This window comes from Vulpes vulpes, chromosome 15 (genome assembly GCF_048418805.1).
Source record: "Vulpes vulpes isolate BD-2025 chromosome 15, VulVul3, whole genome shotgun sequence".
NCBI lineage: Eukaryota > Metazoa > Chordata > Mammalia > Carnivora > Canidae > Vulpes > Vulpes vulpes.
The window spans coordinates 72,878,675-72,894,766 of record NC_132794.1 but is presented as its reverse complement, the minus strand read 5'-3'; the positions used below and the strand labels follow the sequence as shown (position 1 = coordinate 72,894,766).

The 16,092-nt window shown below is 36.6% G+C and overlaps 1 protein-coding gene across 7 annotated transcripts in view; it reads right to left on the bottom strand.

Annotated features, from left to right (window-relative positions):
• The window catches only part of GLCE (glucuronic acid epimerase), a 115,670-nt gene that overhangs the window by 63,782 nt on the left and 35,796 nt on the right, over positions 1–16,092 (bottom strand). Inside the window, exon 2 of one of the 7 annotated variants that reach the window (XM_072738973.1) lies at positions 5,371–5,490. The exons of the other annotated variants lie outside the window; for them this stretch is intronic. The gene's annotated coding sequence lies outside the window, so the exon portion shown is untranslated. The remainder of the gene's footprint in view (positions 1–5,370; positions 5,491–16,092) is intronic. 7 annotated transcript variants of the gene reach the window in all.

The following is a 16,092-nucleotide window of genomic DNA, read 5'->3' as shown; positions in this document are numbered from 1 at the left end:
TTTAGATCACAGCTAAACATGCATATTATACTAAGGTGGCCTCATTCACATATTCAAGCTACCCATCAATTCTTCTGTAGCTTTATTTATCCATTTTTCAGAATTCAAATATGTAAGTATTCTAATAAAGAAAGGCTTTAAATCTATATTGATTTAAATATAAAATGAGGGACACCTGGGTGGCTCAGTGGTTGAGCATCTGCCTTTGGCCCAGGGCATGATCCTGGAGTTCCAGGATCGAGTCCCACATCAGGCTCCCTGCATGGGCCTGCTTCTCCCTCTCTCTGCCTATGTCTCTGCCTCTCTCTGTGTGTCTCTAATGAATAAATAAATAAGATCTTAAAAAAAAAAAAAAAGAAACTCTTAAAAAAATAAATATAAAATGATACTATAAAATAATGCAAAATACATCCTTTCAGATAAATTTGTAGATTTCTCCCTTTAAAAAGTAAATTTTAAAAAGTTTTAAATTCATTTGATAAGAACACAAGCAAAGATACCTCAAACAAGTCTGTTAGGAAGCCAAAGTATCTGAGCTTCATGTATGATATGAGACTGTTTTTCAAATCAAATAGTTCTTATGACATAAAGATTTAAGAAACTTATTTTATTTTGTTAACAAAAAAGAATTTATTTTTCAGATTTTGTTTTCCAAAAAAGAAAATTCCTTTATTCTATATTTTCTTGGAAACTCTAATTTATATATCCATATATGAAAAAAATGTTTTTCTGTAGCCAAGAGAATCCTGAACAGCCTAGCAAACATAAACTGTCTAGGCTCAAATTATAATTTCTCCTTCTATCTTATGTTTTTAAAATACTCATAATTTTAGGAATCACAAACAGGTATAAGTGATTCAGTAAATTTCAGAAACATAATTCCAACTTTAGCCACCAAAACAGTTTTATATCAGAATCAATTTCATTTAAAACTTTATATAACCTAAAATACTTATGTTACGAGGACAGATATTAAACACATAATGATTACTTCCAAAATAGTACTAGTTCTGTTTAAATTTACTACGAAAGAAAAGAGAATTAAATACATTTGTGTGAATCTATTTTAGACAGGAAGAAGTTTGACCTTTATCACATAAACCTTTCTTTTTAAAAAAATCTAAGCAAAATGAAGACTTGTACTGGAAATAAGTACTTAGCATTTATCTGCTCACAGCACTGTCTTATTTTTAAAGTCAATTACCTCAGAAAATTAACACCTTTTTCTAAAAAATAATCTCTAATTAGTTTTCATACATGATGACACTTACTGACAAAATCAGTTAGGTATCACTTCACATATAATTACATGGCATAAGTAAGATACTCTGATTCAGTTTTCTAAGCCAAAGATCAGCAAATGTTTTTTCTTTCTTTTCTTTTTTTTTAAGATTTATTTATTCATGGGAGACATAGAGAAAGAGGCAAAGACACAGGCAGGGGGACAAGCAGGTCCTTACAGGGAGCCTGATGCAGGACTAGATCTGATCCAGGGTACCCCAGGATCATGCCCTGAGCCAAAGGCTGATTCTCAACAGCTGAGCCACCCAGGTGTCTGGCAAACTTTTCTTAAAGAGCTAGATTTTAGAATCTCAGGTAGATTGAAAAATTAAAGTGTGTTAATAAAGCACACATTGAAAAAAATAAAACACACATTAAAATGTAAGTTTGAAAATGTTGGGCAGCCCGGGTGGCTCAGCGGTTTAGTGCCTGCCTTCGGCCCAGGGCATGATCCTGGAGACCCGGGATCAAGTCCCATGTTGGGCTCCCTGCATGGAGCCTGCTTCTCCCTCTGCCTGTGTCTCTGCCTCTCTGTCTCATAATAAATAAATAAAATCTTAAAAAAAGAAAAGAAAAGAAAAGAAAATGCTTAGTGGGGGTATGATTAATTTTACAAAGCAATCTTAACCTTAATCAAATGAAAGAATCTACACTTGACTACATGTCTAGTTTCAAATTCAAAATCTATTTGATGAAAAATTCAGTTTCTTATCAGAGTCCTAGAGAAATAAAATATAAAATTTTTATTTTTTTGAAGATTTTATTTATTTGAGAGAGAGAGAGCATGAGCAGGGAGAGGGCAGAAAAGGGGGGGGGGGCAGGAGGGCAGAGAGAAGCAGATTCTCCACTGGGCATGGAGCCCACACAATGCAGGGCTCAATCCCAGGACCTGGGATCATGACCTGAGCTGAAGGCAGAGGCTTAACTGATTGAGCCACCCAGGTACCTCTAAAATTTAAAACTTTTTAAAAATGTGATGTTTATTTATTTTTTAAAAAATTTTTTATTTATTTATTCATGAGAGACAGAGACACAGACAGAGGGAGAAGCAGGCTCCATGCAGGGAGCCTGATGTGGGACTTGATCCCGGGACTCCAGGATCACACCCTGGGCTGAAGGCGGCACTAAACCGCTGAACCACCCAGGGATCCCAAAATTTAAAACTTTTAAGTCAGGTTTTAGCTTCAGATAAAACGGGGTAATCACACTCCAACATGTCTCTCCGAGTCAAGGCAGCTACAAGATTTGGATAGAACACATGGAAAAGCTACTTTAGAACTTTGGAAAGTAAACAGGAACACACAGATTGGATAAGAAGAGTAGAATCTGAAGTACCACTGAAACTTCATTTTCCAGTATATAACCCTCCTGTTCGGGTATCCTCCAACCTGAACTTAATACAGCCCCAAAGTGGGCAATAGTACAGAGAAAGCTTTAGTAAAAGCTGTCTAGTGCTAGCTGCTCTAGGAGAGGGAAAAGGATCTTCGACTCAAAGAAAAGTGTGGAGTCCCCTCCCCATTCTCTCAAGCTCAGCTTCCTGTAGCAGCTGTGGCAATGGAGGTCCATCAGGACCCTAAAACCTCTGAGGAAGGGGAAACCTTCCTCTGATTTGAGGAGCTGTGGTCCAAAGACAATATGGTGAATCCCTATTTGCTTTCTCTCTGTTGTTCTGCCACTTGGCCCTGGATATGGGCACAGTTGTAGGGAGCACATATTAGAGAAGAAATAAAGCACCACCTTTCTGGTCAGAGAATAGAAAAGGGAGCCCCTACAGGATCAGAAATTACTGGGAGATCTCAGAGAAGAAAGAACTTAGGAAAGCAATGTTTCAAACTGTTTATGAACTCTCAGACTCATCCTCAAGCAGCCCTAGTGTGGATATGACCCAAACAAGCATACAACAATTTTGAGATTTGAACTGTGATACAGACTACTGCCCAAGTTCCAGACTGACCCACGTGTGGCACACACATAGGACAGATCCAAATAGAATGGCAAAGTCTTTGAAAACTGAACTAATGTTGTAAACACGACCCACAGGAACTTGCAGTCTTAACCTAAGGGGTTGTTTGCCCACTAAAACAAATATATCAACATTCTGCATAGGAACTGAACAAGATGCAAAGTCTCAACATAATAGTCAAACCATCCAGGATATAACCGAAAATTACTTGACAAATGAAAAACCAAGAAAATTTCAACTTGCATGAGAAAAGAAAACAAAGTCACTGAAACTACCTGAGGAAGATAAAAGATGAGAGCAAGCAGTATAGAATGCTTCACCAAGTAAGAGAAACATTCTTGAAACAAATGGAAAAGTAGAAAGTCTTAAAAAAAAAAAAAAAAAAGAAATAGAAGATAAAAAAAGGAATCAAATACCAATGTCAGAAGTGAAAAAATATCAGTAACCAAAATTAAGAGCTCACTAGATGAGCTCAATAGAATAGAGATAAAGAGCACGTGGGTGGCTCAGTCAGTTATGGGGTCTGCCTTCAGCTCAGGTCCTGATCCCTGAGTCCTCTGATAGAGCCATGCTTCAGTCCCACGTCAGGCTCCCTGCTCAGTGGGGAGTCTGCTTCTCCGTCTCCTTCTGCCCTTTCTCATCACTCTTACTCTCGTTCTCTCATTTGCGCTCTTTCTCTCTCAAATAAATAAAATCTTAAAAACAGAGAAAATAAAAGATGAAGTCAATGAACTTAATATAGATGAACTGAAATTACCCAATGTAAACAATAAAGATTAAAAAAATTTAAAAAAGAAGAGTGCTTCAGATCTCACATGTGTGACACTAGAACCCTAACAAAAAGTTCAGTATTTGTTGAATTTGTTGTTAAACTTACAGTTTTAAGCTCATCAAACTCCTCAGACAGAATAAATACAAAGAAATCCATGACTAGCCACATAATAATAAAACTTTAGAAAACTTTAGACAAAAAGTCTTGAAAGCAGCCAGAAAAATCTGACATTACTTAGAGGAAAGAAGTGTTCAAATGACTGTGAACCTATTTTCAGAAATCCTGCAGGCCAGAAGGAAGTAGAACATTTTTAAAGTGCTGAAAGAACTGTCAACCTAGAATTCTGTATCCAGCAAAAATATCCTTTAGAGATGAAAGTGAAATAAAGACATTTTCAGATGAAGGAAAACTTAGAGAATGTTTTGACAGCAGGAGTGCTTTCAAAGAATTGCTAAAGGAAATTCTTCCAACAGATGGTAAATAACACTATATGGGAACTTTGAAACATCAGGAAGGAAGAGGAATGTAATTGTTAAATATGGAATTAATTAACAGACCATTCTTAACCTCTTGGGTTCTTTAAAATATGTTTGGTGGTTGAAAGCATAACATTGCATGATGGAGCTTTCAATGTATGTCATACCACATAACATATATAACACAACAAGAGCATAAAGTCGGTGGGATGGTAAAGGGACTATACAGTGGTACAGTTTCCATGCGCTACATGAAGTAGTAAAATCTTGATTCTAAGTAAACTGTGAAAGTTAAGTATATTGTGATCTCTACAGCAACCACTAAAAAACAAACTATAAAAAGATATAGTTAAAAGCACAATCAACAGATTATAATGGAATACCTAGGGGCAGCCTGGGTGGCTCAGTGGTTTTGCGCCACCTTCAGCTCAGGGCCTGATCCTGGAGACCCGGGATGGAGTCCCACATCGGGCTCCCTGCGTGGAGCCTACTTCTCCCTCTGCCTGTGTCTCTGCCGCTCTCTCTCTCTCTCTCTCAATAAATAAATAAAATCTTAAAAAAAAAAAAAAAGAAATACCTAACCAAACACACACACTCACACACACACACACGCATGCAAACACAAATCAAATACTCCAAAAGAAGGCAGAAAAGGGAAAATAGAGAAATAAAAACAGGGTAACAAAAGGAAAGAAGGAATAAGAAAATGGTAGATGGAAATTCAAATATATCAATAATTATGTTAAATGTAAAAGATCTAAACACACCAATTAATTAAAAAGTCAAAAGAGAATAGTAGAAAGAAACATTCTTTAAGTATAATACCATAAGTAATAAGTCACTGCTAAAAGAGGCCATGAGTCAGGGTAAGTGAGTACCTTTAGAAAGTGGCAACAACAAAGAAACAAATTATCCCACAGAACTTCCAGAAAGAACAGACTTGCTGATGTCTGGAATTTAGCCCAGTGAAACCAGCTTCAAACTTCTGAGCTCCAGAACTGTAAGACAATAAATTCATGCTATTTAAGCCACTGTGTTAATTTGCTAAAGCAACAATAGAAAAATAATACACTGGATCACAAAACCTTTACAAACAAAAAAATTAAAATCATACAAAAGGATTTATCTGTAATACAATTAAGGCTAAATGCCAACAACAGAAAGATAACAAGACATTCTCCAAAATAAGGAAATTTCAAAACACACTTGTATGCAATCAATGGGTCAAAGGGTAAATAGAAAATACTTCGAACTGAACAAAAATAAGACAACATACCAGAATTTGTGGGATGCAGCTAAGGCAGTACTTAGAGGATAACTTATAGCATTCAATACTTCAAGCTTTCAACATAAAGAGACTAGAAGAAGAAGAGCAAACTAAAAAGTAGAAGGAAGAAAATTATAAAAAGCAGGAATGAATGAAATTGAAAAGAACAAATAAATACAGAAATCAATAAAAAACCAAACTGGCTCTTGAAAAGATCAATACAAGCAAGACTGACAAAGGCAAAAAGAGAGAAGACATAAGTTCTCATTATCAATACAAATGGGGAGATTTCACAATAGATCATACAAATATTTAAATAACAAGGAAATACTGTGAGCAACTCTATGCATATATACTCAACAACTCCCTGAAATCACAAACTACAAACATTCACATACAATAATATGGATAAGGTGCATATAACAAAAATATAAGATAAATGGAATTTGTAGTTAAAAACTTAAAAAAAAAAACTTTCAAAAGATGAAGACATCTTCAGGCCCAGATGTCTTCACTAATCAAATCTACCAAGTATTTAAAAAAGAGATAACTCCAGACTGATAAGACTGGCAAGAAAGAAATAAAACCATCCCTATTTGCAAATGACATTATTATCTACATAAAAAATTCCAAGGAATACAAAGAAAGCCCTCCTGGAACTAATAAGTGAGTTTATCAAGGTAAAAAAATTCAAGGTCAATATCAATTATAGTTCTATATACTAAACAATGAACCCTACAGAACCCCCAAAAATTCAAATAATGCCACTTATAATAGTTTCATAGGAACAAAATACTTAATTATAAATCTGATTAAAACATGTACAGGATCTGTATGCTAAAAACTAGAAAATGCTGATGAAATAAGTCAAAGAAGACATAAATAAATAGAAGGATATACTGAGTTCACAGTCTGGAAAACTCAAAACAGTAAAAATATCAATTCTCTCCCAAACTGGTCTACAGATTTATGCAATTCCAACCAAAATCTCAGGATTTTTGGTTGTTATAGCAAGTTGATTTTCAAACTAATATGAAAAGGCAAAAAATCTAAAATAGCCAAAACTATTAAAAACAAATATTAAAAAAAGAAAATTGGGGAACCCTACCACCCAAGAGAATAGAATAGTGTTCACAAACAGCTCCAGACAAACACGACCAACTGATTTTTGACAAAAGTGCAAAGATAATAATACAATGAGAAAAGGATAGCCTTTCTGACAAATTGTGTTAGAACAATTGAGCATCCAAATGCAAAGAAAAAAATGAATTTGGGATCCCTGGGTAGCTCAGCAGTTGAGTAGTCTGCCTTTGGCCCAGGCATGGTCCTGAAGTCCTGGTATCAGGTCCCACGTCGGGCTCCCTGCATGGAGCCTGTTTCTCTTTCTGCCTGTGTCTCTGCCTCTCCCTCCGTCTCTCATAAATAAATAAAAATCTTTTTTAAAAAATGAATTTTTATCTAAACCTCTCACTTCATAACAAAATTAACTCAAATGGATCATAACCCGTGAAGAGAACAAAATTTTTGTGACCCAGTAAAGAGTTCTTAAATATTGCACTAAAATACAACCTATTAAAGTAAAAAGGGATAAACTGGATTTTTATCAAAACTAAAAATATTTGCTCTAGAAAGTTATCTAACGTAATATAAAGACAAGCTACAGACTAGAGATGTTTGTAAATTACACATCCAACAAAGAATTTGTATCCAGAATATATAAAGAACTCTCAAACTCAGTGTAAGAAAACAATCTGATTTCAATATGAACAAAAGCACACTGATTGGAATGGCAAACACACGTTCGCGCACATACACACACACACACACACAGACAAAACAATAAGACGTAGCAATAGAAAATGCTGCCAAAAATGTAGAGCAATAGGAAGGCTCATTCATTGCTGGTAGGAATGAAAAATGGCAAAACCACTTTGAAAAACAGTATGGCAGTTTCTTATAAAGTTAAGTTTATATTTATACAACCCAACAATCAAACTCCTAGGTATTTTCTCAAGTAAACTAAAATCCTTTTTTTAAAAAAGGAAATAATCTAGGTGACAGAAACGAATTTTATTTAACATTTTATGAGGTAGATAATCTCTGTTCCAAGAATTGCAAAATGGGGCAGAAGACAGGAAGCTTTTATATAATAAAGAACAAGGAAAGGAAAAATGGAAAGTATCTGATTGGCTAGAACCACACACTCAACCTCATCTGGGGTGAGAACGCCCAGGATGACAAGCATGTGCTCTTTGGCAAGGTGAGAGAGGGCATGAATATTGTAGAAGCCACGGAGCACTTTGGGTCCAGTTATGCAATGGCAAGACCAGCAAGAAGATAGATCACCATTGCTGACTGTGGACAGATCTAATAAATTTCACTTGTGTTTTATCTTACCACCAAACTATTCCTTCAGTAGCTCAGGAGAGCAGCCCTTCACCCCCACCTGTTTGAAATATCCTATGATCTTTGTGCTCTTGCTGCAGTTCTATAGGTTCCATATTTTCCTTACTCTCCCCCAAATCTAGATGGATTGCAGAGTTAAGTTCATTATTATGAAATAAAAACTCAACAAATAAACAAAAGAATGATCATGATAAGTGCTGACAAATAGAACTGGAACTATCACACATTGTTGATGGGAATACAAAGTGGTACAACCAATTTAGAAAACAGTTTGGCAATTTCTTATAAAGTAAAGTTATACAATTACCAACAATCCCACTACTATATATTTACCCAAAAGAAATGAAAATTCGCATTCACAAAGCCTATACACAAATGTTTATAACATCTCTATTCAAATAGCTACAAACTTGAAACAAATCAAAGTCTTTCAATGAATTAAGGGATGAACTGCGGTAACCCCTACAATTAACTACTACTCAGCAATAAAAATGAATGAAATAATGATACACAAAACAACTTCGGTGAAATCTTAAGGCACTATCCTGAGTAAAGGCATGTGTAAGCATTACAAATAGCTACAACTATATAAGCTCCCATTACACTATACATACACATAGCATAAAACATTCATATCCATACACTAAAACAATTGTTTTAAATTTAAGTAGAAAGGTATTGTCTTTCCTGAAAACACCTATCCAGGCAACTATTTTATTTAAATAAAACTTACTGATTATTTTTTTTAAGTATATAACTGTTCTCAGTTATGCTAGTAAATTTACCAACAATTTTACATTGCTACACTTTATTTAAAAGAATTGGAGATTTAAAAAAAAAAAGCCAATCTGCAACTGCACTAATTTCAAATGGAAAACAAAAAAACCTCTGTAAGGAACAGTTTTTTGCCTTGAGGGTTTTTGTTTTCCTAATATTACATTCAATTAGAAGTGAAATGGCCTGCTTCAAGAATTTAGATTTATTTCCCCCAGAAACATATTTGGAAAAATATATGACTTACATCTGGAACCATATCCTTTCAAAGTGAAGCCATTTGTATGTAGCCAGAGTAATAGTTCACTAAGGCCACTTTAGTTTTAACATCCATGAAAACAGCTCAAAACAGCACCTACTGCAAATCAGTATGCTTATTCCTCCATGTAATCTTCTCAGTAAATGTTCAATTTACTAAACAAAGGCTGCTTTAGTAATTCAAATCTGACGTCTAAAGATGCAAATGCACCTGTCAAAAGCTTTCTCCGTAGTCAGTAAATTCCATCTCCGTGGCGTTGCATGTATTTAAGTCACTCCTACATTTTAATGTCCAAAACCACAGAGGGTTTTTTTCCTTCTCTTTTTACAAAAATCAAAAGAACCTCAGTCATTTTCATTATTGTATTGTTATACTTCCAGCCTTCTTCAAAAGTTTCCATTTAGTAAGAATTTTTGCATATGAACGAAATCCAACAGGATGCTACTTTCCTAGACACTAAAGCATCAAAAAAGAAAAAAAAAAAGCCCACAGAAATCAACATTATCTGTTAACACTTTCATGATTACAGTGTACTAAACCACCTCTATAGGGCAGCCCTGGTGGCTCAGCGGTTTAGTGCGGCTTTCAGCCCGGGGTATGATCCTGGAGACCCAGGATCGAGTCCCGCATGGGGCTCCCTGCATGGAGCCTGCCTCTCTCTGTGTGTCTCTCATGAATAAATAAATAAAATCTTAAAAAAATAAAGAAACTACCTCTACAAAAGTAGCTACCACCTCCCTTGACCTACATTAATATCACTCAAACTTAATAAGAGCTATCTCGACATAAGCAAATGAAATGAATTTTGCATCCATTGTTCTAAAATTTCTTTTATCAGAAATGAAATTTTGCATTAATATACTTAGGCTACTTTGTTTGGAGACATGAAGAGTCATATGGATGAGATGTCATCTATAACTAATGCTAAATTGACAAAGAATCATGAAAGAATTTTGGTTGGAGCTCTGTATGTACTGAAACTAAGGTGTCTTAAGGCCCCATATGACATTTACGCCTTGGAATCCCAGCCCATGTAACAAATATATTTAACCACTTGCCAGTTGTTCTGATAAAAAGTTGTGTTGATCCCATCTGAAATTAATGCTGGTATATTATCTATAAATTTCACATACCCATGCTTACTCCAATCCATCATTACTGATGTTCCTTATTGCTGCTCTGGGACATTACATAGCACAGAATAGCCTTGACCATCACTGAAAAAATTAAGAACTGCTTTTTAAAAGTCTTTGAACAATTGGTAAGAATCCTATGGATTTTCACCAAAAAAAGAGACTAAGGCTCAGTACATAGTGGGAGCACAACAGGGAGCGGTGTTTGAAGACAACTCCAGGCACAGTAAACAACAGTGAATTTCATTATTTTATTTTTATTCATTCATTCATTCTTTTTTTCCCCCCTATTACTTTAAAAGGCTACCCAGCCACAGAAAAGCCATATTGAGAAGCTTATTTTAATGTGCTTCAGGGTTGGTAATTCTTCACTATCTATTGATAAATACAGGGCTTAAAGCAACTGCTGATTTTTTTTTAATTGGGTAAGGACTTTCTGGCTGTCGAACCCAGGGGGAAAAAAGCAAAAGTGCCAATTTATATGATAACAGCATTTGTAAAGCTGCCTTTACCACTCTGGAGTTTTAACTCAGAAAAGGAAGATGGAGTACATGATAATTCTTAAGGCCTTTTAAAAAATTCTTCAGCAGGTATCTGATTAAATCTTAAATTGTCACGAGTCTGGATTGAACTCAAAATTCCTTGCTGCTTTTAGAATAGAAAATATCAGAAAAGAGAGATAAGTCAATGCAAAGGAAAACCAAAGTAAGCCTTTGTGAACAGTATCTGTTAAGCATCTAAGATGTAAAACACTGTTGTAGTGGTGGGATGAGGAAAAGGCCACAACAAAGAACACTAGGACCTGCTTTCAAAGAATTTAACATAAATAGGAAATACAAGAAGAATCTTCTCTAATGCACTACTGTATCTGTTTTTGTTTATTTTCTAAGTATGTTGCAATATACTTACAGGCAGGGTAGGGAATGTGTCTTATTTATCACAATACCCCCAGTGCCTATTGCAATGCCTGGTACAATGTAAGTAATCAAAAATTATTTGTTAGACAAATGAAGACTTTCAACAGCTATGTCAATACTGACATTTGGTTTCCTCAACCCTTTTGACAGACAGAACAGCCCTCCAAAGATGTTCTTGCTCCTAGCTTCCTTACCCCTGGCCTAGCTTTCCTTACATGGCAAAAGAAGACTATCAGTTATAATTAAGATTAAGGATGCTGGGGCAGCCCAGTTGGCTCAGCAGTTCAGCACCGCCTTCAGCCTGGGGCCTGATCCTGGAGACCTGGGATCAAGTCCTGCTTCGGGCTCCCTGCGTGGAGCCTGCTTCTCCCTCTGCCTGTGTCTCTGCCATTCTCTCTCTCTCTTTGTGGGTCTCTCATGAATAAATAAATAAAGTCTTTAAAAAATAAAAATAATCAAGTGGAAGAGGAAGACAAAAGGTAGATCAGAGAGATGAGACAGAAGAGGAACAAGGAAACACTGTGAGTATGAAAGGGCCTTGAACTGTTGTTGCTGGTTTTTAAAATGGAGGAAAGAATGCCATGAGCCAAGGAATGAGGGTGGTCTTTAGGGTCTGAGAAGGGTCCTCAACTGACAGCCGGCAAGGCAACTGGAATGTGAGCCCTACAACTGCGAGGAAAAGAATCCTACCCTACAGCCCCCAGAAAGGAACACCACCCTGCTGATATCTTGATTTTAGCTCCATTGGAGCCTTGTGTTGTCCTACTGACCTATAGAATATAAGGTTTTAGATTCCTGTTGTTTAAGCCAGGAAGTCTGTAGTGATTTTCTACAGCAGCAATAGCAGCAATAGAAAACAAGTACAGGGCAGCCCCAGTAGTGCAGCGGTTTAGCGCCGCCTGCAGCCCAGGGCGTGATCCTGGAGACCTGGGATCGAGTCCCACGTCGGGCTCCCACCACGGACCCCGCTTCTCCTTCTGCCTGTGTCTCTGCCTCTCTCTCTCTCTGTGTGTGTCTCTATGAATAAATAAAGTCTTAAAAAAAAAAAAAAAGAAAGAAAGAAAACAAGTACACCCCCATAACCTCCACTCCAGCCACCTGAATGTATATCACCTTGACACTACTTCAATAAAAGATCTAAAATTCTTAAATGCTTCAATCTGATCACAATCTCCTATTAACTCTCCTACTCATGCTGCTGGTTCCTGTCATTATGAAGGAAATACCTTGTTTAAAGGAAGGGATATCTTGAAACAGAATGTCTTGTTTACCAACCACAAATTCTATTTTCTAGTTACAATGTTCAGTCAGTTTCCTACCAAAGAATACATGACTGCTCTCACAGAATGGTTATAATAAAACTGTAAATTTCACATTCCATGCAACATGCAGTACCAAGGACAGACACAGAAATGTGTTATTAAACAAGCCAGTATGTCAAATCCAGATTAACTTACTTTCAAAGGAAAAACCTTTTGTTTTTAAATCTGGAACCATTTCTTTGCCTCTTTATATTTATATGCTTGCTCTAAAATATTAAAAAAAAAAACCACTTCATAAACAATCTGTTTAACAGTAATTAGAATTTTATCTAGTTAAAACAACAGCAGAGCATGCCACAACACAGATGGCAGAAAACTTTCTCCTTGCCTGATGAGTGTCAAAGAACTGTTCTTCTATTTCATGGTTAAGAAGAATTCTGTTGCAGGTTACCTCATTTACAAAATACACGCTAGTGAGTGAAAGGAAAGCTTTATTAAGAGAGCCTTTGTTCAGCAGAATTCCTGGCTATTTCTCAATGTAAAGGTTTTCTTACTCCCCAGACAAAACCTAGCCAAATACATGATTAAGGAATCAGAATGGACGGAAGTCTGTACTATTGATTTCGTTCTGGTTCCAAGTCCTTAAGCACACTCATTCCTTATGGAGCACCCAAACTTGGAGCTTTTAAAAATCCCAATGTTCAACTTCCACCCCATACCAATAAACTCAGAATATCTGGGGATGAGACAGACATCTTGAAGTAGTTCCAGTATGCTTTATTATTATTAGTGTCGTGGGGTACAATATGCACTTCATGGAATCAAAGGCCTGGGATCTTGCATTGGCCCTGCCACCAGCAAGTTTATATATATCACTGACTGGGTAGCCATTTCCTCATCTGTAAAAAGACAAGGCTGGGTAAATTATTGCTAATATCAAACATGCTATGAGTTTAGGATGACATTCCTTGGTTCTCTTCTAAAGATTAAACTGCCTCAATTTTAAATGCCCCACCCATGACCAAAATCCAAATCCATGACTTGATATTTTTTCCAGCCTATTAAGAGCTTATTTTTGTAAAGAAAGATTATTTTATAGTAGAGATCAAATTTAGCTATACCTCCAACCACTCACATTTTGATACATCATTATGTCTATCCAGGTCATAAAGTAGTATGGACTGGGAATGACTGGGAACCTTGAATGATCTCAAAATACAAGCCTGCTATTAAACTATCTCTTGAATTCCCATTAAATTACATACTACATGTATCCTGATTTTCCTAAGTAGCATTCTTCGTTTTATTTAGGTCACAGAGATATAAAATGATTTTAACTTTTCACTAATGTTATTTCATAAAAGCAAAGCATTAAGGACATGGGAAAACAGGGGTTGGGAGAACCCCTGAGTAGTTAGTTGTTTGACAGTGTCAAGCTGAGTCCTTACCCTTGCCAGCCGTCTCATAAATGTATGCAACGGTGATTTGAGTGCTTGTGAAAAAGGCTAATCCATTCAATGCGTTAAGCATTTCGTAATACCTGGGTTTAGGGACTGGGTGACAGACTTCTAAAATGGATCTTTCATGATCCCAGCATTCATGGTACTCACATGCTTGTGTAATTCCTTGTTCCCGAGTGCGGGCTGACCCTAGTGACTTCCTTCCTAAAGAATATGGCAAAAAAAAAAAAAAAAGAAGAAAGAAGAAAGAAGAAAGAAGAAAGAAAAAGAAAGAAAAGAAAGAAAGAAAGAGAAAGAAAGAAGAAAGAAAGAAAGAAAGAAAGAAAGAAAGAAAGAAAGAAAGAAAAGAAAAAAGAAAAGAAAAGAAAAGAAAAAAAGGAAAGGAAAGGAAAGGAAAGGAAAGGAAAGGAAAGGAAAGAAAAGAAAAAAGAAAGAGAAAAGAATATGGCAAAACTGATGGGATGTCAGTTCTGTGATTAGATTAAAAAGAGTATGATGTCCTTCTTGCTAGCATTCTCTGCTTCTGGCACTCTTTCTTGCCCTCTTGATTACTTGTTCTGAGGGAGATATTCTATGGAAAGGTCCACTTGTAGGACACCTGGGTGGCTCAGTGGTTGAGCGTCTGCCTTTGACTCAGGGCATGATCCCGGGAATCCGGGATCAAGTCCCGCATCGGGCTCCTTGCATGAAGCCTGCTTCTCCTCCCTCTGTCTGTGTCTCTGCCTCTCTTTCTGTGTCTCTCATGAATAAATAAAATTTAAAAAAAAAATTTAAAAAAAGAAAGACCCATTTGGCAAGGGACCAAGGGAGGCCTCTGACCTGAGGCCTGAGGAGGAAATGAAGCCTGCCAACAACCGTATCAGTAAGCTAGGAAGTAGATCCTTCCATAGTAAACTTGCAGATGAGTCAACAACACATTTATTATAGCCTTTTACAAGACCCACCAAAGACATTCCTATATTCCTATCCATAGTGAAATAATCTGGTGTTGGGCTGCTAAGTTTTAAGGCAATTTATTCGGTAGGAACCAAGAGCGGAGTAGTGAGTAGGATCAAGGTATCAACAACCTAGTAATGGGTGAGAGACATGTAAATAAATGTAATAAAGTGACAGAAGTACATATATGCAATGTATGGCAGTGACATAAAAAGGGTTTGTTTTTGGAATAGTACAGACAATGAAGTTCTTTAAAAGGGAGGAATGTAAGTTATAAACATGAAATATAACGGTCAGTTTGGAAAACTACAGGTAATCTGATAAGTCTGGAACATAGAGGGAAGAGATGATTATTAATCCTCCAAAAATGTGCAAGTATTTATAGGTAGCATAAGAGTCAAAGAGCTCTCTAGTATTGTATGTAGTAATTTTAGTTATATTAGTAAACTCTCAACCTCCACTAGATTACAGAATATCATTTAATTATGGAATAATATCACTAATTATGAATAAATGGTCCATGCTCCAAGACAGGACTTGGCCAGGGCCAATCTTTCTACCTGTATACTAGATCCCAATTTCCTTCCATCTATGCAAGGAAAATGCTTCAGCAATGACCTCTTCTCTCTACTGCATTGTCAAATCTTCCCTCTCTACTGGATCATTCCTACTTTATATTTAAAAACAAAACTTCTTCGGGGCACCTGGGTGGTTCAGTCAGTTAAAAGTCTGCTTCAGCTCAGGTCATGATTCTGGGGTCCTGGGATCAAGGCCTGAGTCAGGCTCCCTGCTCAGCAGGAAGCCTACTTCTCCCCTCCTCCTGCTTGTGCTCTGTCAAATCAATCAATCAATCTTTTAAAAAAGTAGGGGATGCCTGGGTGGCTCAGTGGTTGAGCATCTGCCTTTGGCTTAGGGCATGATCCCTGAGGCCGGGGATCGACTCCCACATTGTGCTTCCTGCATGGAGCCTGCTTCTCCCTCTGCCTATGTCTCTCTCTCTCTCTCTCTCTCTGTCTCTCATGAATAATAAAATCTTAAAAAAAATAAATAAATCCCTCTCCCTTAACTCTACATGCCATATGTGCATAGCTCCCCCTTTATAACAAATTTTTTTTAAAGATTTTATTTATTATTTATGAGAGACACAGAGAGAGAGAGAGAGAGAGAGAGAGACAGGCAGAGGGAG